Consider the following 26,824-nt stretch of genomic DNA (forward strand, 5'->3'; position numbering starts at 1 on the left):
CTGAGAAGTTCACCGGTTATGAATAATGGCTGTGGCTCGGGAGCAGTTTTGTAGTAATTTTTACTTGGACATCTGTTTTCTGGCAAATAGGTGGATTAAGTTATTCAAAATAGGGTCATGCGGTCACATCGTTGGGTTTTTCGTACAAAGGGCATATCCACAAGAAAACGGTTGATTTACTTCTCATTTTGAAACATATTACATATTACTGAACAGGACCATTCCCCATAATTATTCACTCCATGGCTAAGCCAAGTTTCATTTAGGCAGTTACTTTTCTCTTTCAAGTAACCATGGCAACACATTGTAATGTTCTGCTAATCCTTTCAGCGAGTATCATAAATACAGGTCGAGTTGTTTGATTTTTTTGCTGCATATATTTCACTAAATGTCAAATAGGACAGCAGAGTGGGTACAGAAATTAATATTTACATCCCTGAAAATATTCAGCCTCTGATAATACCGTTTCAGAACATATACAGTACAACAGAAAGATTTACAGGAATGTATACTAACCACAGCAAACATGCAAGTATTCAGTTAACTAGTACTTTTATTCAAAGAGACTTAGAGTTATAACCTACTAATAATGATTAGGTCATTTGTACAGCTGAGTAATTTTTACTGGAGTAATTTAGGGCAAGTACCTTGCTGGGGTACTACAAGAGGTGGTGGGATTAGGGTTAGGGTAACTGCATGGTACTCAGAATCTGGATCCTTTAAGTGCACAACCACAGCTCTTACCACTACGCCATCTGCTGCCCCTTCATACGTAGCACTGAATGCAAAATTTTCCATGTTTGAAATCAGTGATGACCTCTGACCATAGGTGGAATATGGTTCAACATGAGAGTAGCATTAGGCACCTACCTGGAAGTATTATATCTGACTACTGTCACATTTCCTTTTGCCACACATGGTGGGCTGTGCGTCTGAAAGTTACCAACCTCATCCCTGTTGTTCCACTGTGACTGTGGTAATAACAGAAAACTGTGTGTAAGGAAGGACTATGTATTGTGCAAGGGTAAGTGAAGTGATGCTGAGTGTGAGTGAATGAATGAATGAATGAATGAATGAATGAATGAATGGATGTGTCTGGACTCCCTCACTGAAGTGTTGGTTCCCCTGAATCCATCTGTTTGACATCTAGTCTTGTTAAAACATCACAAAATGAATATTTGAAGAACATGGACTTCCATACACACAGAACTATTTTTGCATTTTCATTACTAAAAATGCTTAGGTCTAGCAGCAGATTAATAATTTGTATTATGCAGATGTGCAATACTATATACAATATAAAAAAACAGGTGCCTTTTTTCCACCTTTCAACAATGGTTATTTGATGCTCCTCTTCTGTGACTTAGTGTTATTGTGGTAAAAAATTTATTAAAATATGCCCTGTTCTGCAGTAGCAGTCTCTCTCCTGGGTTTTCCTTTGACACAAATTTAAGAATAAATAAATAAAATCGACCAAGCTGCTAGATTCAGCCGTATAGCTCCCTGTTGTCCTGACCAATCAGAACTCACAACTATGTCCTCAAAATTTATCACACAATAATCTAGCAATTTTCAGGCAGCGACAGAGTAAAGAAAAACTTTAATAAAAAAAGTCCCATCATCTCTCAATTTCCTAGATTTACTTGTCGGCTGCGGTTGTCTCTATTATGCTTCTGAGAGTCCTCGGAATTGATCGCATTTGGATGATAAATGTCCTTCAGAATCCAAAAAGCCATTTCTTTAAATCTTGGGTGCAGACAACAGCAGAGGGAAAATAAGATAATCTAATACGTTACAGTGCCCCGTCGCTTACCCCGGCAACATTATTTCTGCATCCCCAGAGAAACATTAGCCGTGTTCATAGCAATAAGCACCAAACAATTAGTCGGCACTTTAATCATTTCTTTATTTAAATGCCAAGCTGGTTTTTAATGAAGTCTGTAAGTTTGGTGTAGCCATCGAATACCATCACTGTGAAAATCTCTACATGCAGAGTCCCCATTCTTCAAACACAGAGTGGGACTGTAATTTTATTTGTTCATAAATTTAAATTCACTTCAAACACAGCCTGAGTTTATAAAAGTTTAATAATAAAGATATCCCTTAATTAATGTACTGGTGAGTTTCTGTAAAAGTCTCAGATATAGCAATGATTAAAAAAAATACCTTATAAGACTTAATGTATAATTTTATTTTAATATTTTATTAACTCGGGGGTGCAGTGGCGCAGTGGGTTGGACCGCAGTCCTGCTCTCCGGTGGGTCTGGGGTTCAAGTCCCGCTTGGGGTGCCTTGCGGCGGACTGGCGTCCCGTCCTGGGTGTGTCCCCTTCCCCCTCTGGCCTTACGCCCTGTGTTGCCGGGTAGGCTCCGGTTCCCCGTGACCCCATAAGGGACGAGCGGTTCTGAAAATGTGTGTGTGTGTGTGTGTGTATTTTATTAACTCATTGGTCAGAAGGTAGTGGAGTAGTTAGAAATGTGTTTTGTGCAATTAAAAGACCTGGTGTGGGATCCCCAGTCCCGTGACAGTAGCCTTGATCAAGACACATTCTCTGCAATGTCACAGTAAAAACTGCCCATCGGTACGAATGGGTGAATAATTGTAAGCAGCTCAGCATACAAATCTAACATTGGAAGTTACTTTGGTCAAAAAAATAGGTAAAATAACACAACAATAGTTATAACCCTAACATTAAGCTCCATTAAAACCATTTTTAAACCACAATACAATGTTCTCAGAAAATCTGTTTACTAATTCATCCCACAAAGATGCAATATTCATCATCTTGTTATTGAGAAGCAGCTTTCACAAATACCAGAAGCAAACAGTAAATTACTGTAAAGTGAGGTGAATTAAGATGCTCTCGCGCTTCCATCCTGTTTGGGTGCATTTTCAAATGACGTCTATCAGCCTGGCATGTAAATATGCGTAACATTTGCTCTGCAACAGACCGAAATCCTAAAAACGAGAAAAATAAAGAAAACGGATTTAAAATTAAACAAATCAAAAATTAATATCTTTTAATGTTTTTAATGAGAAGCTAGTATAGACTCGTGTTTTATTTAGTGCATTAAAGACCAAAATGCGGGGAATTCCTTTAGGTTAACATGCATCTCCATAGAGTTTTTCCTAAATAATTTATGGTCTTGACCTGCAAGTTGTTTATTTTGGTTAGTAGGTGGCATTAGACACAGAAATTAATCTGGTTACACTGATCAACAAAGTCATGTAAGTAGACACACACCATTTGAGTTACTAATTATGAGCGGGTGCTTTACTGAAGCCAGATGCTTCATCAACATGACACTAATGTAATGGGGAAGGAGGATCTCCCTTTCCCAATTAGACAAAGCAATCAAAATTTAATAACAATAATAATTTGTTGCTTAGCTGAAGCTTTTATGCAGAAGAGTTTACAGAGTTTGGCCCAGCTGGGTTTTTTCCTCTCTCACTATTGCAAGTTAGCGTTTCACTTATGCAAGTTACGATCAGTAACTACGGAGACAAAAATTAGCTGGCTTTGTCAAGCAGCAGGTAGCACAGTGGTTAACGTTGCTGCTTTTGGCTCTGAAGGATGCAGGTTCAACTTTTACCCGCTGTGGTACCCTTGAGCAGGGTACTTACTGTGATGGAGCAGTTGCATCATACATGAATAAAGGGTTATGTTGCTTATAAGCATATGTAAAAGTAAGGAGAATGGTATGGAAACTATGTAATGCTATTATGTTACACAATGTATAATACTGTAACTTAAAATAGCTAGAAATATGTCTTTAAAGTGACAAAGAATCTTACGCTTACCTTGGGTAAAATGGAGTCCATGGTCAAGTTGGCAAAGGGGGAATTATGGGAGTTGGAGTTCTTTAAATACTATCAGGTAGAGTCCATTTGAAAACAGATGGTAGAAATGGATACGTTGCTTGTGTTATTTGAACTAAGCTACCAATGTATGGGTGGCATGGTGAGTTGGACCAGGTCCTGCTCTCTAGTGGGTCTGGGGTTTGAGTCCCACTGGGGGTGCCTTGCGACAGACTGACGTCCCGTGCTGGATGTGACGCATCCCAACCCCCTCCAGCCTTACGCCCTGTGTTGCCGGGTTGGGCTCCAGCTCCCTGCAACCCTGTATGGGACAAGTGGTTCAAACACTGTGTGTGTGTGTGCACCAATGTATGAAGTGATGTGTCTGCAAAAATGTTATGTTACTGAATTGCTATTCTGTTGTACTTTGAAATGCATTTGTTATTGTTAGTTGATCAATGGAATGGCTGAGGGTTGAGCTTATTGTTTGCTGCTTCAGTTCAGAGGTAGAAAGGAACAGAGGACTATTTCTGTTAAGACTTATGTTGTTGTTCACTGGTGGAAGTCAAGTTTGTCTTTAGCCACTGTTGGAATATTTACATCTGTAAATAAAGCACTATGACCTTTGCTGAAGAAAATAAACCTTTTGTGGATCCACACAAACCTCATGTTCACTTCATTACTTGGTTAACCGTGTTGCACTTACTCTCAAATGCTCTAGTAAAAATTACCCAGCTGTATAAATGGGTAAATCACTATAATTTGCTTTGGAGAAAAGTGTCAGCTGAACGAATAAATGTTCCTTTGCAGTATTGTCATCTACAATAGGCTATATCAAGGTTCATGGACTACTGAACCATGCTAGAGCACAATGTCTCCAACTTGGCAAGCAGGCATGCAAAAGTTCTCCCGTAGTGCTCCTCTCTAGCAAAATCGCATCAGAGCACCTAGATTTCAGTTTCTGGCTTACCTTCCACCCCCCACCCTCATCCTTTGGGTTCTGGTTTCAGCTCCCGGGAGCTGGCGGAGATCTCACATACACCACCCCTGGGAAGCATCATTGACTTTGCCCCCAAGTAACCGCAAACTCAGCTGTTATAGGATGCAAAGGACGGCCTGGGAGCAACTTTGGAGCAGACAGTTATAAATGGCATGAGCGAAGACACGCCTTTTTGCTAAAAATTTGGCTCAGTTCCATTTTAAGGACTGCTGGAAAAATTATTTTAGAAAATGAATTACAGTTTTTCACACTCATTTACCCACAGAAACTGCTTTTACAAACATTACTTACAGCCCTTAAAGTGATGGCAGCTGATAGAGTAGTGGTTACACCTGTTCCCTTTGGCTCTAGAAGTTTCAGGTTCAAATCCCCTCTGTAGTACCCATAAGCAAGGCACTAACTCTGAATTACTACAGTAAGAATAGTGAGAGGGGTAAATAACTGTAGGTAGCTTAACATTTCAAATTGTACTGCAGAAATGCATCAACTTCATGTGTAAAATCTAAATGAAGATGTCTAATGAAAGACATGGGTGACAGTAACTTCTTGCAAAATGCAGCACACAAGAATATCCCATAAAGCATATATTTCACTGATAAAATCTCATGGTTTTATAAGAATGAGCTCAGGCCACCAGTGAGCAAAGCTCAGACCACTGGGAGAAAACTATCAAATGTTTAACTGTTCGCACATCAGTCAGATATCAGAAAATATATAAAGGGATAGGTGTAATGCTTCGTTTGACCAGAATTGATCCAAGGAATATTGAAAGAGGCAGAAGCAGAAGAACAAGTAGCATCTCAAATGAGACCTTTGTTTGCTGAGATTGACTTTGTGTTTGTCCATGGTTCGACGATGAGAGAAGTTAAGTAAAACTTGAATTGTTACACTGTAGCCTCAATTATCTGGGCATTCAGTAATCATAATGGATAACATTTACCATATCTTCCAGAACATCTAAGTAATCTACTGTATAGTGAACACACCATAAAGTAAAATCATAGTAGCCAACTGTAATGTTCCATATTTTTTTCTTATTTGCAGAAATGAGAGCTGCCCATCGAGTAGTGGTAGACCATAACTCTCAAACAAGAAAGTGCTATTGCCAATATGGTTCTGGCTTAGGGAAATACAAAGAGGGATCAATGAGGACAACATTGTGTTCAATGAAATTGATCAGGTCAGCTTGACAGCCATTGACTGTATTCTCCAAAAGCACAGAAGGCGGATGAAACAAGTCTATTGAGTCTCATTTGAAAGAAAGAGTGAGCAAGTGAAAGAGCTGTGATACCAATATGTGGAAGTTACTGCAAGTTTCCATTCCAGGTTTCCATGTTGCCACATTTGAAATGGTAGTTATACCATTCCTCTACCCCCATGATGTGGGTTTCTTGGGCTTTCTGTGGCTTTTCCTATCATTTACTTCATATACACTGTTGTATAACCATTGTTTGATGGAGTACCTGGCTTTGTTTCAGAGAACCTTGGAACTTGACTCTAGTGAAACCCCAAGAGAAATATCTATACTGATGAGGCTGGGTTTGACCTGACAAAGGGGAAGAGACAGGGGAGAATGTCATTGTGTGGTGGGTAGTTGTGTGAGTCCCTGGCCAGCATGGAGGGAAATGTGACAATGTGTGAAGGGATCAACCAGCGTGGAGTGTTCCAGTATCATGCTACCCTTGGGTCCAATAACACAGCCCACCTCATCATTTTTCTTGACAATCTATGGAACTCTGCACTTCAACAGCCAAGTAGGCCAGAGCAGCTTATACGTGTTGTATTCTGAGACAATGTCAAGTTCCATCAGGCTGCTCCGGTCCACACCTGGTTTAATAACAACCCTCCAGTGTTCCAGTGTCTTCCTTCCCCCATATTCCCCATTCTTAAACCCTGCTGGGGTATTTTCTAAGTATGGAAGTGAAGCGTTATGACAAAAAAAAACCTTACAAGAGGGTAAGAGGCATGCCAAGGATGAGTACATGAGTGGGACGCACATGAGTTCACTTCCCCGCTGTCTGGCCAAGGAAAACATTACATGTGATGCTGATGAAAAACTCCAGGTCCGATGTGGATGAAAAACATAATTGCTGGCTGTCTTTTGTTTGAATAAATAAATGACATTGAGAGTGTATAAACAAAAAAATAAATGTATCTGAAGTTTCAATCTACATTTTCTAAATCAATGGAATAAAACCATTGATCCTACATGTGTTTAACAGGTGCTCTGTAGGCTAGTTAGAAATGGCTGCTTTGTGAGATTTTTGGGCACAAAGTTACACCTAGTTTGGGGATGATGTACTTTTGACTCAGCATATCCTATGAATTTTTATCATATTCTATCATCATATTAATTTTTCTGCATAGGGCTTTGTGAAAAGGCAGAGAATTAGAGAAATGTGAGTAAATGAAAAACTGTAACACCCAAGTAAAAGACCACACTATAGTTAACTCAGTGCATGCAAAGACAATCCATACAACCTTCTAAATAAATCACGTTCAAATGTAATTTTTAACCCAATTTATAACCGAAAACCATAAATACGCCATAATATGAATCATGGAAATAATGAGTAATTGCTCAAGTAGGTAGGACTGAGTAATTGCTGCTGAAAAGAAAACTAAACTCGTTCTTGATTTTCCATTCTTGAGCAGAAGGCACACTGCTATCGTGGCGGCAATCAAAAGCAGAGGGAGGCTGTGAAGAGAAGTGGTTCGAAAAGCACTTGCTGCACCAAAAGGGCACCAATCTGTCAGGCTTTAGCCTTTCCTCTCGTTTCATAATCAGCCGCTCCCAGCGACGCCTTGGCAGCCCTACAGCTTCTCCAGCCAGATTAATTAGACGTTCTGATACAAAGTCCTACCGCCAGCGGTCCAGATCATTGGCAGGAGGGCGAGTGCTCTCTAATAAATGCTCAGATAGCTGGAGCTCATATTCATTTATTTGTTTCCCACTAAAGGACAGTCATGGGGATGGATTTTCTTCTCCCAGAAATGAAATGCTGAATCCCCCGTAGGGAGAGGCACCTTGCAGTCCTTCATTTCATGTGGTGAGAAGTTTGAACAAATGCCTCTTGGAGACAGTTTCCCATTTCTTTCTTCCATCCATGGGCTCCTCTGGGCTGGTCAACAGGTGCCAAGTTTCCGCAGACCAGGCACAGCCTGACAGAGCACCTGAGAAATGGTGTGTGAAGGTGCGTGCCAGTGAGTGAGGACGTATCAGTGGCGCTGTGGGAATCAGAGCTTGGACCGATCGAGAGTCAGGACCGATGCCGAACAGCGAGAAGCCACCCGGGAACCAGATATGGAAGCTTTTGTCCAAAAGAATTGAAAGGGAGGAATAAAAGCCAAAATCAGCTGCCAGAGGGGAATTAAAAAAATTACATGTGATCACCAAGCAGGTACTGGCTGTGCAGGTGGAAACATCTGATTGTACGTGAGTGTTTGGTCTCATACACTCATGTTTATCTCCCATCCTAGACTATGGAGCCAGGGCGTATGTTCAATCAGAGCCTTGAGCTTGTGCAGCAGATACTCCAACGTTGCCATAACAACGCAAGGTTGACCTGCGAGGTAAATCCTCTTGCCTGAGGGAAGTATAACCTTCAGTCTTATGATTTTAATTTGCATTTGTCATTTGCTTTTCTAAAAAATTGCTTATTGTTTCTGTGTGTGGCTACCCTGTGCTTCTGATAGTTTAGGAAAGTGACAGCAGCAAGTTCATTGCCGAGTAGCTTTGGCTGACAAGTGTATAATCTGACAGGTGTTTGGCTCAGAAAATCCAGGTACAGCAGTCCCCCGCAAAAGTAAATTACATTACTGGAGAGCTATTTTAATAATTTTTAATGAAAAAGCTTAAATTGCAGCCCTTTGTGGTCGAACATCTGTACGGGAAACCTCTGACAAGTATTCAGAGTCTGAGGGAAACTGAGAAAACAGTCATTTGCTGCCAAGCAATGTGGATATGCAAAGTGAACCCCTCAAAGAGACTCGGGTACGAGGAGACACGGCGGAGAGAATATCCAGGACATAGCAGTATTGTGCTGAAGGGTTGATGTGTGCGGCACTGATGCTCTTAAAGCAAAGCATTGAAAGGAAAATCAGTTTAATTACTTTTGTCGGGAGGTTTAGTTTTTCACTGAAAACAGGAGGTTGTTAGATAATTAAAAATCTGGTGCATTGTGTTAAGACAGGCGGATCTGTAATAACAGAGCACATTCATTCCAAACGTCACCGGTTAATCTATTAACATTTTTAAGAGCGAAGCTTTTAAGGGTCAGGATGCAAACATTCATCCTTGTTTGGAATTCCTTAGAAATATAACCGCTTAGATGAAAATTTCACGACAGGACGCGTATCAGTTCAATTGATTTGTTTGTCTCATTAAGCAAACTGAATAAGCTTTGAAAAGGGATGCATTCTGATCGCATCACACATGCAACAAGAAGATCAATACTGGCGGAAAAAAACTGCAGTAGTTATGTGCAGGCTACTGCAGGGCAACTTTCAAATTTGAGCTTCTTGACTTGCTCCAATAAAACATTCCCTTTGACAAATGTCTCACTGTGATACCACAGCCTCCAGAAAGTGCACCAAAGGAAAGGGCTCCATCATTCATTTTTCACTGCCACGCAATAAGTGTAACCTTACTTTATGAGCAGCTTCCAAACGGTTCAAAAGCTCCTTTGAGATCCCCAGCCCACCATGGTTTCAACCGAATGTGCAACGATATGCAAGAATTTATAACTGAATATTAATGGCAAAAGAACTAAAGCATGAAAACCAATACTCCCAGCAAGGAGCACCAACCAGGTGTTATTTTGTGGAAATAAAATGAGTTCCACAATGCTGAAAGCAATTCTACCAAAGTGTCTAAAGTCTAAGCTAAAGTCAAACAGTGGAATTTGTAAAATTTTGAGGCTGTGACCATGAGGGCGATTAATGTTATCAACGAAAAGACGATGTGCCAAACTGCCCCCTCCCCGAATGGCTCAACATCGACCAGGCTGTTGTGTCATGTGAAATCCCAGCATATGTTTGGCGGAATATTCGGTGTTTTAAGGTAAGTGACAAAGGCCTGTTTATGAAGTCTTATATGATTTGGCCTGATTTTCAGATGATTTTTCTCCCTTGGTTAACAGTAAATTTGAAATAGTTTACCACACACAGAAAGACTACCATCACAAGCTAAAGTTATTGCTTCTCCCAGAACACCTTCTCCTATTTCATCCCATGGCATACCTAAAGGCCAGTAAAGCTCAGAATGTACTATATGAAAGCCAAGCCAACAGTTTTGTGTTTCACTTCATAAAGATAATGTCCATAAAAGCAAAAATCTCTCACTTGACTCTAATTAGACTATCTACCAGCCCGATGGCAAAGCCTACTGGGAATATCGAGGATCTACAGAACGATGCAAAAGGAGCCATGAAGCACAACCATAATACTAATATTGGTTGACATCGGAAAGAGTCGCACTGTAATTCGTGTGCTTCTTTCCCTAGAAAAACCACACTTCTTTCTCCATGACGATATGAAGAAAGGTGGAGAAGTGGTTTACCGGCATATAATATCATATCAGACATACATTGCATGTTGCCGCAAGTTTATCACTGCATTATCACTTGGTTTTCACTTACAGGGAGATGTTGTTATTTTAGAGGATTATTGTTCCTTTCGAGGATTAGGAATTAGTCCATTATATCCTATGTACCCAAGGGCAGGAAAGCTAGAAGCAGGGGAAAGGAGGAAATAAATCACACCATTATAAATATTAAACTGCAACAAGAGTTCAGTTGATGGATTTCTTGCAACTCCCCCCAACACACCTGTGTCTTAACTGTACATTTTCATACCATGTAGAGGTGACAAGAAATTACATAAAAATCCACGCCCACCCATTACTGCATTTCCCCACTCTGCTGCAAACATGCATAAGCATATATTCCAGTTTCCTTACATTTTCACACACACACACACACACACACACTTAACTTCATTTTTTTTTGTTTTTAAATATAAATATCGCTCATTCTTGTTCACACCCACTGAAAAGGACTGAGAATAGCCCTCAGAAGCACCTATCCTTTCTCTTGTTAATAACTGGTTAACAATTCATCCAGCCACATTCTCATGGTTGGATCACACCTGGATTATGAGCCATTCACTCAAATCCCTGTGGACCTTCTGCACCTGAACTATAAATAAATGCTAGATACAGTCCATGTATGTGAGGAAAAAATGGGAAATAATAATAACTGTCTAATTAATGATCGCTGGATGATTTTGGGGGTGACTTCATGAGGAAAGATGGCTAAAAAGAGAAAAAAAAAAAACTTTTTTAAAGAAAAGATGTAATTAGAAAATCCTAAAGGTAAAAAAATCTTGATTTAAAAATGCAATCCAAACAAAATGTTTTCTCTTTCATTCCTTATAATGCTTTTGTAACATAACACAAAGACCACATAGTGTGACGCTGTTGGGTACCTCAAGCAGTCCATTTGTGTAATTAATTATATTTTAAAAACAGATGCTTTTTATTCCCATTGCTATAATCCATAAAACATAATAACGGGGAAAAAGTGAAAAGTAGTACGAATATTGTCAAGGGGACCCAAGTCCTCTACCAGAAACAGAAATAAAGTCTAGTTAAAAAATATGACATGACAGATGATAATTTGGTGGCAACAGAGCTTTTACGTCCTCTCGCTTTGTGCCAAATTATTTGTACTCATTGGCTGTAATTTTCCAAGTCCCATGTATGAGTAATCAAATATAATAATATAAAGTGAGATCTACACATTTACAATTCAAATAATGATTTCACGAGCGCAATTTATGGGTCCTTTCAAATAATATGCAAAACCATGGCTCGCAACTCATAACATTACGATTCCTCATTTGCAGCCTGCAATTTACGATCCCGCTGGATTGCAAAAAGAAATTCTATAGCATTTGAGCGCATTGACAACCGAACTGAGACAAACACAAAAAAAAAAATTTGCTCGCAGCTTGACAATGGCAGGGTTGAATCCCACTTTGTTTGCATGGAGTTTGCATGTTTTTTTCCCCATAATAATGTGGGTTTTCTCTGTTTCCCCTCCAACAAATCCAGAAATATGCTTCTAATCAAGAGGCTCTGATTGGATAAGTATATAGTGAAATATATCACTAGATATCATAATTATCCCTTTGAACAAACAACCACCTCTGAGTATCACCCACGTGTTGCTCTTGTTAAAGTTATTAAAATTCCGTTTTAAGTGAACATAAAAGGCGGGCAAAGTAAAGAGCTACAGCTTTACGACGAGAAATAAAGACATGAGACGCTTCTAGTAGGAGCCATAGCTGCAGGCGAGATCTTTGTGCTTCTGGTCGTGTCACTCCCTGCTGTTGGTTTTGGCAGGAAGCACAATGAACTCCACTTACACATGCCAGTCAAAAACTTTCCTCATTTATACAATTCACGTCCTCTAAGATCACGATGAGATTCGAGGAGGTTCCGCAGTAACAGCCATACAAAGGGTGTTGACTGTTCCCTTTTGTGTCCCACATTTTTACAAAAGTGAACTCTGGGACTGAGCCTCGGCTCACGCATAGCAGCGCTGGTGTCCTCTGGAGATACTAACACAACGCGTTCTCTCTCAACTTGAATCTTAACCGCATTCTCTTTATGCTTTTTGTGATGAATGGAAAGGAGAAGAATAGAGAAATTGGTTCTGTGCGTTGGTACATTTTACACTGACCCTTCACTTACTTTGTACCACTTCACTGAACTAAATACTCCAAACTCTTTCGGCTGTTGAAATTTCGACTCGTCGGCTCACGGTCTGTTCTCACCCCCAACCTCCACCCACCCACCTCTTCTGCTGGGCTGGAGTCGGACCGAGATGAAAGCAGAGAGCAGTGCGTAGATGTGTGATGACTAGAACTGAGGTCACGGTCGCCGTCTAGACCAGATCTTCAGATCTCATTTACATATCTTTACTGCAAGTCAGACCACAGTCAGGAGACTCAATGCTGGCCAGAGAACAATTGGGTTAATGCACATCCACACACTCACCCACACACACAGCGAAGGGCATCGCCTCTACTTTTTTACACTGTTTGAAAGTGAGGAGTTGCAGTAACGCTGTGTACAGGAGGTGCAGCATGAGTAAACAACATTGTGGCTTCTCAAGTTTAAGTATCTATAAATGCTCCATGAACGGATGCAAATGAATTTAAAATGCATGAGAATAGCAGCTATTAGCAAAAATGTGGGAAATGTCATTGCGAATTAATAAAGGATCAGAGGTTCGAGGCATTGCTGTGCAGTGCTGCATGACAGTGTGCCATTCCAAGATCCTACAAAGCAAATTGAGCAGAAGAAGGAGGGCAAATCCTGCTTTTGCGTCAATATGTGAACAAGCAACCCTTTAAAAGTTTGTGCCACTTGCAAAGGGTGATGACTTTGGAGACAGTTCTCAGTATCTAAACTGGGTTGAAAACAGATCCATTCGTTAATTTTTTTACGTACAGTTCAACATTCTGCTGTGCCTGTGTGCGATGTCCTGTAGTCATAGTGAGCAGTTACACCCTGGAGAACATCAGCCAATATGGTGCTGTTGAGTGGTTGGACATTCCGCATGTTCCCACTAGCTTGATTCCTGGAAGAAGGTTCTTACCAGAAGACAACCACATGACACCCCGTGACGTCTGTCAGGGTCGCCCACGTCAGCACGATCCTTACAGAGTCCGAGCTGCTTCCAGGTGTCTTCTATCCCTATAGCTCTAATGACAGGACTCACACACCAGGGCAGGGGAGGCTGGACTGATATCACCTCCGCCCCAAGTGGAAAACCACTTGACATGGTGGTACTCTGGTGCTTGGGCTTTGCGGTTTTCTTATATGTGAAACTTTGGATGTTGGCCAGACTCTTGGATCCATTCACCCTGTTGGATTACACTCATTCCAGGCCTTGTCAGCTCCCATTGGGGGGAAGCAAAGGGAAAAAATAGCTTTTCTGTTGTTCGGCCATTAACTTGAAATCGCCCATGGCTGCTTCAACCTCAGGAACACTAAGTCATTGTGATAGAACATGGAAAAGTCCTTTTGAATTGTTTAGCATTTGTATGCCATACATTAACTTGCTGACTTTAACATTCAGGTATTCCCCACGTGTAGAACAGAAATTTCTGGAATGTTGCCAAATCTAGCTATGAATCGTGTCCATAAGGGGAGCTTCATATGGTTATATATTGTGATTTCAAACTCCTACCAGCGTGTCTGGTTAAGTACAAATATATTAACTGATGTGTAGTCTTAAACCCAGAAGTTTTATCGACACTAGAAAATCAAATGAATCTGATTTTCCTCCCCTGTCCTCATTGGATGGAGCAATAAGGCCAAGTTGGCACAGGGCATCGGAGGCAAGTCATGAATAAGAAACCCTTTCCTTCGACACGCCTTTCACAGCCATCTGCCATCTGAGCTCTCCCAGATCTCCGAATGAGTTTTCGGTCTGCAGTAAAATACAGTCAACAGTAAGTGACCTCCGTAATATCAGCAGCATAATGGGCTCACGTCATGTTTTATGCATGGTCTTTGGAAAGTTGAGCGCCGGCGTCCTACAGAGAAGCAAAGTCTCGTTGTCTGATATATTTCAATAAAAGGAGACAGGTTTGACCCGCAGGTCTGGAATCACTAACTGCTCCCTTCGGCTTTATTTTGCCAGTACACATGGACCTCATTTCATCCATGTGATCTCAAGCTGTGAAGGTATCTAGTGAGATCCTACTTAAAACGGGTGCAACTCTTCATTCACCATAATTTTCATGTAAAGCTATAAATGTTCAAAGTCTGTTTAACATGTTTAGATAACATGGTTGAGCGTAGCGCCATACACCATTGACCACACAAAGTAGACATGTTTATTATATACTCTATGAATGTGTTAGTTTTGACTGGCACATGATTAGAGGCAGCTAAAGAATTCATAGCTATGTAGATGTGAATAGATATCCCAGACAACGTCTGTTAGAGTCACTGGCACTGCACCAGGGGTACAGCTGACCACAGGGTGGTACGCCCTTCACATGTTATAATGAAAGATTGAAGCGCTCAGACCTCTGATGCCCCAAGGCGCCCATCCATTTGATGGGAGTGCTTGTTCGGGGTGGCGAGGGCTTCTAATTGAAGGCCTCGATTTATGGAGATGGATGAACAACGTGATTATCACCGTAAAAGTTGGGCCTTAAAATAGGCTGCTCAAGAAAACATGGGTACAAGTGCGAGCTTTCTAAAAGTAGACTGCTGAAATCACGTATACAGATGTGATGTTGGCCGAATGGAGGCACACGATATGTAAATCTGAAATGGATGTTACTGCTGACCCCTCTTTTCACATTGGAATTTCAGAATTGCGCCAATATGCGTAGCAAACATGTAAGGATACAACTGGAGTGGCTAATGTACCAAGCGTATCAAATGTGTTCGTTTTTATCTGTCAAATTATCAAACCATGTAATAAAATAGCCCCTAGGATAAGTAATAAATAAACATTAAAAAATTACACTTCTCTGATAAATAGCTAAATCGAATTACTCAAAAGTTGTAAAGAGCAAATTTTTACTTGGAACCAAAGGCAAATCTTTCCCAGCTATATTTAGTTGTTTAGCTGACATTTCTCTCAAGAGTTTACCCATTTGTACGGCTGGATAATTTTTACTGCAGAAATTTTGAGTAAGTACCTTGCTCAAGGGTACTACAGCAGGAGCTGCTATTCACACCTGGGTTCTTCAAGTGTAAGATGACAGATCTAATCACTGCAGTACTTGCCGCCCCAAAAAGAGAAGATTCTAAGTTTCCCAACGGGCAAATGATTGTGTTTTACTATACACTAAGCTAACAAAACTAACATTTCTTCTTGGGCTTCTTAACTGCAGCTGTCAAATAATAGGAAGCAACAAAATTGTTTTTTTTTTTTTTTTAAACAAAGCAAAAAGGTTCTCGGTTCTGGCTACGCTGTGGTAGAACGAGCTCCCCCCTCACTCAGAGCTGCTGAATTTCTGTCCACATTAAAAAAGGGTCTTAAAACTCACCCCTTAAACACTCACTTTGCCCATCATCTCTTAAGGTCATGTAAGGTGTAAGTGTTCATGCTCTATAACTTTAAGCTCATGCCCAGATAAACCTTTACGTGTTTATATGTAGCTCAAAAAAAAAAAATTATTAGTAGAAAGGTGATCAGGAATCGTCGATATTTGGATGAAGTTTTATACAGCTACTCGTGTGATGAACACTGGTTCATATGGTGAAAAGAAACAAATTAACTGTACTTAGAATCACACGTCTGCATTGAAGTGTCTTTCTGCTAATGTAATGAACACATTGTATTTTCTATTATGTGTGTCGCTTTGAAGAAAAGCATCTGATAAATGAATACATGTAAAAGTAAACAACAAATAAATTCGGAGATGGCAGTCTGATATGACTGAAATCTGGTTGCATGAACTCGGTTTGCCTTGTGTGTACCGATTGCTGCTAGCGGTCAGTGTGGTGGCCTTGCAGACGTTTTAAGTTTGATTGATAAACATCTACCTGCAGAAGTGCTCATTATTATTGTCATAAATTCATACTCTGTGGTCCTTTGGTGAAATGTGATAGTATGCAGTTATCAGTGAATAATGTATTTATGTAATTATTATGTAAGTCAATAAGTTTTCTTTGCGTTTGTATGACAGAGCCGGTGCTCTAAGTCATTTGGGAAGCATTTTTTCCTCTTGTATACTAAACATGCCAAAGTTAATTGATTGTTTTTTGTTTTTTATTGCTATGGGACCCGCATATCAAAATTGTTTGTATACATGTGGCATGTTTTAAGGTTTTATTGCTTAAAAAAGTTGAAAATAAGCAAAGTGGCCGTAAGCAAAGACGTGCACGACCAACATATGCCCAAAGATAATCACAGAGGCAGCGTTGCGGTCCCTACAACAGTGCCATGTTTGCAGAAGGTCAAATATGCCATCGTGACTAAGAACGGCTTTTGCTCTGTATTTTTAATTCCCTGACTGTCTATTTGAGCCGGCCGTAAATAGCAACCAGAACAGCTGCTTACAAGCCCTTATGTTTTCATTGAGTTACAGTTCTAAACCTGTAGTTTAAATGTTTTTTTTTTTTTTTTGGTGAGCAGAGATTGTTTGAACAACTTTTTGTACTGGAACAAAAGTACACGTTGTGGAGTTTCGTGTGTCTCGGAGTGAGCAGTCGCGTTTCGCACAGTCACGGGAAGTCTTTCCGAGACGAGTATTTGCAACGTTCAGTTTCCATCGCTCTTCGGGGGATACCTAATGTAGCTTTGCAACGTAACGATTTTTCATTTCAGATTATACAGGGATGTGCTGAGACTTCTTAGTAGACCTGTGTAAGTTATGGGAATTTGATTGAAAAAGACCCAAGGGCAGGACACAGGTGTGTGGTGAATAATAGTGGATGGGAATAGTCTACCTGAGACACTGTAGAGGCCCAAAGGTCAGGGATTCTCCAGGGTTCCGTATGGTAATGCGATGGGACTCGGTGATCATCTGCCCTCTGTTGAATTTTGGGGGATTTTCTCATGAATCCTAAGGACAGATAGTGGGGAATTTTTTTTTAGAATGCTCTCTAAGGGTTCCCCCTTCACTGCGACGGGATCACTGCTATATCCGCAGCAAAGTCGGTAGTTCTGAAATGTCGGGATGGTGGCATACGAGTTCCTCGGGTGAAATTGATGTCCATTACTCTGTCCACTGATTTCCACCATTAAGACCCAGCTCCAAGCTTCTAAATCGCACAGCCGCACATCAGACCTCCACTGAACAAGGACCATCGTGTCTCTACTCACTTCCCATTCAGTGCATCCAACCTAGGATGGCACAGTTACCTAAATGTACATCATAGCTCCAACATCTGACCTTGCTTTGTCTTTACAGAAGAGTATTAAACTATACTAGATATTCCCAGAAGATTGTCTTAAAGCTGTGCTCTGCCAAATCTCAGGGGCTAATTTTTCAATTTCCCACATTTTATTTACATGTGTCTGTAGAGTGTGTGTGTAAGTTAATGAAGGAGTGCATTGGTGACTTCCCTACAATGCACTGCTTTTCTGTTTAGGATGTACCCTGTTTTACACCCTATTTTTCTGGGATAGGCTCCAGACCCAGCAACCTTGTACTGGAAAAGCAGCTAATGACAAGGAATTAATTCAATTTATTAATTGATTTATTCCCTGCAAAAACTGTTATTCAGTGCTTTGTGGCAACATACTGTATTTGCCAGAAAATACCACGCTGGAAATCGATTGATTGGTTGATTAGTTGGTATTCGTATAGCAGTGTAAAAATTTTCACTGGGATTTGGGAGCCTTTCTTCTTTTTCATAGATTTCACAGACTTGCATTACCAGTTTTGATTTGACTTGCTCTCCAGTTGGATCAGCATAACAGAAAGGATCATTGTTGAAAATAAGACTGAAAAGTGCCATTTATTTGCATAATAGATCCGGAACAATTTGTAATGGGGCAGGTTTTAATGAGCCTTCCTTTCCTACCATTGTATTGCTGAGATTAGAAGTAAATATTCACAGATGTGGCTCGGCTGAGCTGCTGTGCATCAAAGCTGCAGCATGGCCCACCAACAGCTCTAGACCCTAAGAATTTCTACTTTGAAAATCAAGTCTTAATGGGAAGTCTGATTGACGACCTTCTCGCTTTGCTGCGAAGTCCATAGGGGGTTCGCTTAGCGAAAATGGGTAGCTGGCTATGCAGTGAGAAATTTCTTTTTAATTCATAGCATCATTAAATCAAACTAACAGTAGAATATGGTTACCTTAGCACGTCTTTCATTATTATAAGAGTTCTGCTAGAATTTTGTAAGACGAGAACGAACAAAGAGAGCCTGGCGATTTTTGTGTTTGTAGAAACAAGCTTGAGATCATTCCGAAGAGCTATGTTCTCATATGGCGAGGAGGTTGTGTCACAGAATGGCTAATGGTTGACCAACTTGTAAAAATGCAATTCCATTATTCAGGCGTTTGCTATCCCAAACATGACATGAATAACATACTCCTGGTTTTGAACCTTAAGACATATTCTTCCCCGGAGAGACAGCAGTTGTGTGCCGACTGCCGTGGATTTACCTTTTTGTTTATACTTTAAAAACATGAGGGATGGTTTTGCCTTATTAGAGTTAAGTTGCATGCTGCAAACTTCACCTGGAATGAAGAAGCAGCAGAGCAACAACGATAAACTCTAATTAATCCCAGAGTGGAGCGTGGATACCTGCGTGCCGTCAGTTATCACAGTGTAATCAATGGAAAATCCGTCAGATAGAATATTCAGCATTTTCGCTCATGAAAAATTCTGCACAGGACCTGGAGCCTATGAACGTTTATATATTTATTGAAGAATAAAAAGTGAACATTAAAGTGTGTGACTTAGCCAAGAATGTTGAGATGGTTAGGACTTTCTACTGTTAAACGCGGATCTTTTGCATGAGATGCTCATCATAAAATTGAAGAAATTAGTAACTGGGATAAAAATAGTAATTTATTTATTCCATTGACATTTTAGTCCAAAACATCATACAACATTTAGCTGCATACAACTTTTTGCCCATTTATACAGTCAGGAAACTTTTATAGGCACAGCTGAAGGTACCTTGCTCAAGGATCCTTCAACAGGAAGCGGGAGTCAAACCTGGGTCCTTTGGGTCCCAGGCTAACAGCACCAAATAAGACAAAACTTGCGGCATCATATTAAAAAAAAAAAACACATTAATTTCCATCAATAAAATCAGTGCCAATTCATAGCATTCAGTGTCATTCGTCATTTCTATCTGTGTCTCAGTTGAGTTGGGAATTTTCCTTTAATCTGCAAAATTCGTTCACCACAATAAAAATATGTAAATCTGACTGGCAGAGTACTTTTACACTAACTGTCACAAACACAATCTGTCTTCATTGTAGAAAAACAAATTGTTTTGTGCCACACCATAAGCACCATGTGTCATTTTGGGCAGCGCAAATGTCACCGAAGCGCCGATAGAAAACAGAGACCTTTACAAAGCCTCACTAAGAGTTTTATGAAAGACCTTGGCTAACCGTTTCCATGTCGAAAGCATAAGCCCAGCGATTCCGCAGTCGGCAGCGAGCGCATGCAGGACCCCGCAGCTGACAGACATCGGGCCGTATCAGGGGTGGGGACGGGCCTCGCCGCAGGAGCACATTTAGCTTCACGCAGGGCTGATGACAAACGGGATGCCGCCGGGCGAATTCTCCCTTTCATTGCTCCTTCCACGGGTCCTGTTCTGAGGTTTTTCAGAACGTGCGCTGTCGAAGGGTAAATTACTAAGAGAAGGAGAGAAAGGCCTTCATTGTCACTGTTAGCAGATGGAGCAAAATCATGTTTTACATCTGTCCTCATTGCGTTGACCAGGCGTCTACCACAGCAAAGTCAACCACAGCAAAGCTGACCTTTTGGTTTAAAGATTGCAGTCTTGCTTTACATGTAATGATATTTAATTTTATGTGTTAGGTAACCATTCTTTAGACATGGTATCGCAATGATTTTTGAAAAAAGTGATCAATATTACGGGGGTGCGGTGGCGCAGTGGGTTGGACCACAGTCCTGCTCTTCGGTGGGTCTGGGGTTCAAGTCCCGCTTGGGGTGCCTTGCGACGGACTGGCGTCCCGTCCTGGGTGTGTCCCCTCCCCCTCCAGCCTTACGCCCTGAGTTGCCGGGTTAGGCTCCGGTTCCCCGTGACCCCGTATGGGACGAGCGGTTCTGAAAATGTGTGTGTGATCAATATTACAAATATATTCTTATTCAATTATATAGTTTTATACAATGAATAGGAAAATGTTATGAGAGCATCTAGCAGAGATAAATACAATGAAAAGTAGAACCTCAAGGGTTTCTATGTCTGAGGCTTTTGTAAATCTTTTTCCTTTACATTTCCAGCTGGGCAATGCTGAGAAAGTAAATATGCTATAATATATATATTTTTAATTACTATATTTTTAAATGCCTTTTCTGCTGTATATTGCTGCAGATATGCTTCCCCTGGGCCTAAAATGACATACATGTATTTAACATTTTTTATATAAATATTCAGAAACATGACTTGGATTATATGCTCAAATGGGAGGAAAATCTTTCATTTCACACTTTTTAAGAGGCAAACTGCCAAACATGACTTAGAGGAAAATACTTTCTCTTGATAGCCAATGTTTGTCGTAAATTTCCCAGATAATTGTCGTCTCTGCTGGAGATAACAGTACAGTGGCTGACGCCAATTCGATTTGGGAGGCAGAATTTCTCAAAGGAAAACACTTAAGAGATTGTCAATGACAGACTACGCAGGAGAAACAAAGGGCAAAGCAATTTCCCTAAAGAGGGAATCAGACACGAAATTGGTTGGAAAATTGTACTTTCTTTTCATGGATGTTCTGGAACATTTGAACAGCAATAGGCAAGTATGTCTCCCGCTAACCCAAGAAAATCACAGGTGCATGGCTATACTATGCTGCGTGTCTTTACGTAGAACTATGCGTGGGTGGTGAGCCCCAACCCAATTGGCCAAATATCAGGTCGGTCGCTGCTGCATCCACGTCCATGGGCTCGTGCTGCACGGCGATGTCGGGTGCGCGAGAAGTCAATGGTCGAGGCCGCCTGAGGCGATTTTGCAGCCTCCCGCGCATGCTGCTCACGCTTTCGCTGAGCCGGTGTCTTGCCTGGTGTCTTTCGAATCCCAGAGGCCTCGGCTTGCTCCCTAAGACTTAGTGCAGCTCGTAGGTCGCGATAGTACTTTGAGTCGTCTTTGTTTGACATATCTGAAATGTTTCATTCGATGATCCGCCTTCGGGCCCCCTGCCTTGGTCTAAATGAAGGTTTTCCTGCCGGCGCGATACGTGCTCGATAGCACAGCTCTCTAGCGATGAACTGAGGTGCTGATATAGACGCTATGACGTGGTTCGAACACGATGACATATAGCGCAACATGCGGCAACTCCATAACGCAGCAAATGTGGGACATTTTCCCAACGTTGCCAGCTCGCTCGGGCCGAACCGGCATGGGCTCTTCATATCTCGTTTTATGTGGTGTTCCTTCCTCTGTCCAACGGTATATGCACTACCTCTCTGTGTCTTTTCATTTGCGAGCAGTAGCGGCGAGCGGGGTTACATTTTTTTGTGACAGTCAGTTCCCAAGTTACCTCCCCTACCTAGTGAGGAGAAAGACGTAGTTCTGCGTCAAAACTGAGAAGGTAAGCAAGCCCTCCAGTTTCATGACGACAAGCAGGTTATTGCACATCGGTGGCTTCTGTGCCATGAAATTTCTGCTGCCAAAATTAATCATACAGGAAACATACTCCCAGATGGACAAGAAGTATGTCAACATTAAAACCTAAATGAAACCGTGGAATTCTGAAGGTGTGCAAATCATATTGGGATGCAGATGCTCAGTTACCACTGATGTCATAAATATTACTAATGAGACCATTAAAGTAGTTATACCAATCTCAGATCCATGGAAAAAATTGGCTGTAAGTTTAAATTCCATCAGTGAGAGGGCAACCAGTTAACTCCTTCAGTGAAATAAAACTGATCCTTGATAAAGTCTGTATAGTACTGTCCTTGAGTTTTCTACCTACATTCTGTCCATCCATTCATCTATCCGATAACCATGTGTCCTGAGCTGGGTCACAGTGAACCAGAGCCTATCCCAGCAGCATTGGGCACAAGGCTGAGAGGGGTACACCTTGTATGGGACACCAGTCCATCACAGGGTAGCAACACATGGCTAAAGGCCAAGAAAAAGTCCCAAAAAAAAGATGTTTAAACACAACAAGTCAGATTTCTGTAGGCCTCTCGAAAGCGATTCCAAAGTAAAGAGGTTAACTTGCTTACCACAGAGTTGTCTACGCAGCCCAGCTCATCTTATTTGTGAACTATTTCCCAGTGATTGTGATTGATCTGCTCTTGCTCAAGGGCTCTGGGGTGTCATTATAGCATAGAGAGGTTCTGCTACTGGGGTTGACACACACAGACACCCCATCTGTATTATTATTTGGCTTGGTTCTCTCACAATAGATGCAGGTAGGGAAGATAAAACTGAATCTGACCCCTATCTTAAGTGGTCTGTCAGGGCGGGAAACATGATAGTCAGGGATGCATCCTCACAGTTGGCACAGATCAACATCGTGGCCCCAAATCAGTTCTGGTACCTTTCGAACATATCCAGACAATCCAGAAGGGTGCACACATTTGATTACAAAGCTACTTCATTGTTGGAAATCTATCGATGAAGAGAGAAATGGCATCATTTCTTGTGAGGAAAATTGTAACTCATTCCAAGCAGAACCAAAGCACACCCAGAAATCGCTCAAAACCCGAAATAGAGCAAGAAATATTTCTATCTCCTCAGAGAATATTATTATCAAAATCCTCAGTAATTGTTGTTGAACAATTACAAATACTGCAATTAAATGTATGACAGTACATACATGTATACGCTTATCTAAAAGATTATAGAAGATTATTCCTGTTTTATCGGAAATTATCTGAGAAATTGAAAAAAAATTAAGCTAACTATCCAGCCAGGTGGAGACAACTGACAAGCAAGGTGACAAGCACAGTGAACGATTCACACCAGCTTGATTTTTAATAGTAACTAATCGTAGCACCAACAACCACCCTGCAAACGTACAAACTACAGATACTCCTCGATTTACGATTTTTCGACTTCACGATGGTGAGCTGGAGGTGAATTTTGAATTTTTATTTTTTCCCGGGCAAGTGATATGCGGTACGATACTCTCTCGTGATGCGGGGCAGCGGCAGCGATCCGCATCTCCCAGTCTGCCACGTGGTTGTGTTTTGTGCATCCATAATGTCACAGAAATTGTATCTCCTGCTTCTGGTGGGAAGAAGAAGAGGAGGGCAATTACTCTTGAGGAGAAGCTCAAGATAATTGCCCAGCATGAAGGCGGCAAGCCCGTAATTTCCATCGCACGTATGCTAGGCTGTGATGCTCGGTAGATTAGGTGTAGTAAATGTATTTTCGACTTACGATATTTTTGACTTACGATGGGTTTCGTGGAACGTAACCCCATCGTAAGTCGGGGACCTCCTGTAATATGATGATCATTCCCACAAAGCTCAGAACCCAACAGATGTAAACACTGGACTTCCAGGCACCAATTTAAAAGGCACCAACTGAAAGAGTTTGCTAAAATTTGCCTCAAATGCAGAAGGAAAAGTTTGTACAAATTCAACGGGTCTGTAAATATGAAACTTCATAACTCAGATCAAGGCATGGATATACTGTTTGTTGTGTACTGCTGCCAGTATAGGTAAAGGGTCACTTTATGTGGGCCTGTGGGTAACACAGTGGTTAGAGCCATCACCATCTGCTCAAAGGACACAGGCTGAAGTTGTGCTCTGGCTGTAGTACCCGTCAGCACAGTACACACCCCAAACTGCTCCGGTAAAAGGTACCCAGATGTATTAATAGGCAAATAACTAAGTTTTAAATCTAAGATTGTAAACAGAAGAATGCGAAGAAAAGTGTCAACTAAACGAATCAATAATAATGTGCATTAGTTCTCCATCCCTGCCTCCAGCAAAATCACAACTTCTCCTTCCTTTGTCATTTTACTATATCGATGACTTATACTGTGTATGTCCTTGAAGCTTGGTGAGCAGACCACTCATACAGCACACATCCCTGTAAGTAAACAGTTTCCTGAACATCCCCGGGGGGATGTGCTGAATTTGTGTGTGTGAGTACAGCACGGTGTGTGAGCAAGTACCACCTTGGGGGCTCATGGCTGCACCGGAACGTAGGACAGTGACCTATTTAGACGAAGCACAACTGGAGGTTAAGTATTGAGAGATTTGCTTTCACACATTCAAGGTTTTTACTTTCTATCCATGGTCTGTATGCTTCTACGGTCCTGGGTCCCAACACTAAGTCCTGGAGGGTGAGCCATCGCACCTGGTTCGCATCATGCACACCAGTATGAAGGAACCCAAGGTACCACGCTCACGAGCTTGGCCCGGAGAACAAACCTCGCCATGACTTTTGACCACGCTCTCAGCCTCGCCCCAAAACGACCCTCAGCTCTGACTCCTTGATTCATTCGACACCATAACTTTGGCTCTGACCTTGGCTTTGTCTATATCAACGACTTTGGCTGTGACCGCAACGCCCTCTCCAACCTCGACCCAATCCTCAGACTTGACCTACGGCACCATCTCCTGCCTCGTCCTCGATCGTCAGCACTCCTGCGTCCCGTCCAATGCCCCTTCGCCTAAGTCTTCCCACATCAATGGGTTCAAAGCTCTGCAAGTGGACCCAACCCCATTCCATCTCGGTGTGAATCTGTATATTTGTTGTGTGGTTGATTTATAGGCATGTCAACATGTTGTTGGGCTTGCTTGTGGGGGGACTGTCTATCACCAAAACAGCTGTCTTTGTCAAGTGGCAGCTTTAGCACTCACCCTTTAGTGCTCACCCTTCATGGCTCCCTTATCGCTGCTGATCACAGCTCAGTTTTTAAACAGCATTTGCTCCCTTAATTTCACTAATACAATTTCCTTTCATCCGGTCATTTCGGCTGAATCCAACAGAGCTCGGATAATAAGATACAGGATGACCTCAGAAGCTGTAAAACCAGTAGCTGAAAAACCTACGTATACTGTTCCTTTCGTGTTACATTTAATTCAGAGACCTTAATGAAATTAAAAGAATCAAATACGGTTAGATAACAGGGGAGGAAACAAAAGCAGCATGAACATACACCCTCATGAAAGTCCATTTGAAGCAGCTGCCGGAGCAGATTTGTGTATGCGGACACACACTTCCACCAGACTGTCTGTAATTACTGATGGCAAGATTTACCACACAGTGATGCAGCAGAGGCACGCTGCTAACAATCAGCCACCAACTTCACTGGCCACCCACACAAAACCACTCATTTTAAAGGGGGAAAGCAACGGAAGGCACAGAGAGAGGTTTCGCTCGGGGTGAACTGTGAAGCCGGTCTACATCCAGGAAGGACGAGGATACATTACGGCAGATAAACCCCGGAGCTCCCGCACGCCGTGGGCCCTGATCTGGATGCAGCCCGTGCTGTCTGAGCTCCGGATGTGGGAGATGGGCCGCCTGCAGTGTTCGGCAGCCCTCTTATCTTCCATGTGTTTGGCCCCTTATCGGGTCGCCGCCGGGTGCTCTTACACGGAAGAAAGCGAACCCACCTGGACCGCAGGAGCGAACAGGTGTGCATTGGCAAGGAGGAAGACCGCCGTCTGACTGTGATTTATATTTGTTACCCGGGTAACGAGCCACATTAGCGATGTTTCAGAAACCATCTTGCCCCCTGGGCCCCAGGATACGTTGGGGAATATTAAGAGAATTTTATTTGCCCACATAGCAGAGGAGTGATGCGACTAATATGCGCTCCGGATAGTACTTCATAACAACTCCGTCATCCTCATTCGCTGTGTGGTAAAGCTTCCATTTAGATTCACAAGATCCAGATGACTTGTTTGTGTGCAAGTATTTATGGTACAAAATCCCATCCCTGCAGGTTTTCTTCCTTAAAACATGTACAAGAAAATAGAACTGCTTGTTTCTTATGCTCGTTCCCCAAAGTGATCTTATTTAGCATCTGGGCTGCAGACGAAAGGCAGGTTGTGTTCATGCAATTTATTTCTTCTTGACCAGTTTTGGCACGTGTATTGGTAAACAGACTCTAATTTATTTTCTGTTTCCTTTTCGGAGTTTGGAGATCATTTGCATACCGTACCTGTGGCAGGACTGAAATATGACGTCTCCGGCAAGCCCCCGCATTTGTCAGCGTGCTGGGTAAACGGGTGTGATGAGTGCGGCCGCACTTTCTCTGTAGATGAAGCTGGCTCATCTGCCGCAGTGAATCGCCTCAATTCTGCGGGGCTAATCGAAAAGAATACCGAAACAGCGCTAGAAGACGGCTCACGCTCGCCCGTCA

At 41.8% G+C, this 26,824-nt stretch overlaps 1 protein-coding gene across 1 annotated transcript in view; it reads right to left on the reverse strand.

Moving 5' to 3' along the window:
• Positions 1–19,537: 19,537 nt before the first annotated feature.
• LOC108937697 (protein disulfide-isomerase TMX3-like) overlaps positions 19,538–26,824 on the reverse strand; it is a 75,396-nt gene continuing 68,109 nt past the window's right edge. Inside the window, exon 17 of the transcript XR_001966367.1 lies at positions 19,538–20,161. The gene's annotated coding sequence lies outside the window, so the exon portion shown is untranslated. The remainder of the gene's footprint in view (positions 20,162–26,824) is intronic.

This window comes from Scleropages formosus, chromosome 7 (genome assembly GCF_900964775.1).
Source record: "Scleropages formosus chromosome 7, fSclFor1.1, whole genome shotgun sequence".
In the NCBI taxonomy this organism is placed as follows: Eukaryota; Metazoa; Chordata; class Actinopteri; order Osteoglossiformes; family Osteoglossidae; genus Scleropages; species Scleropages formosus.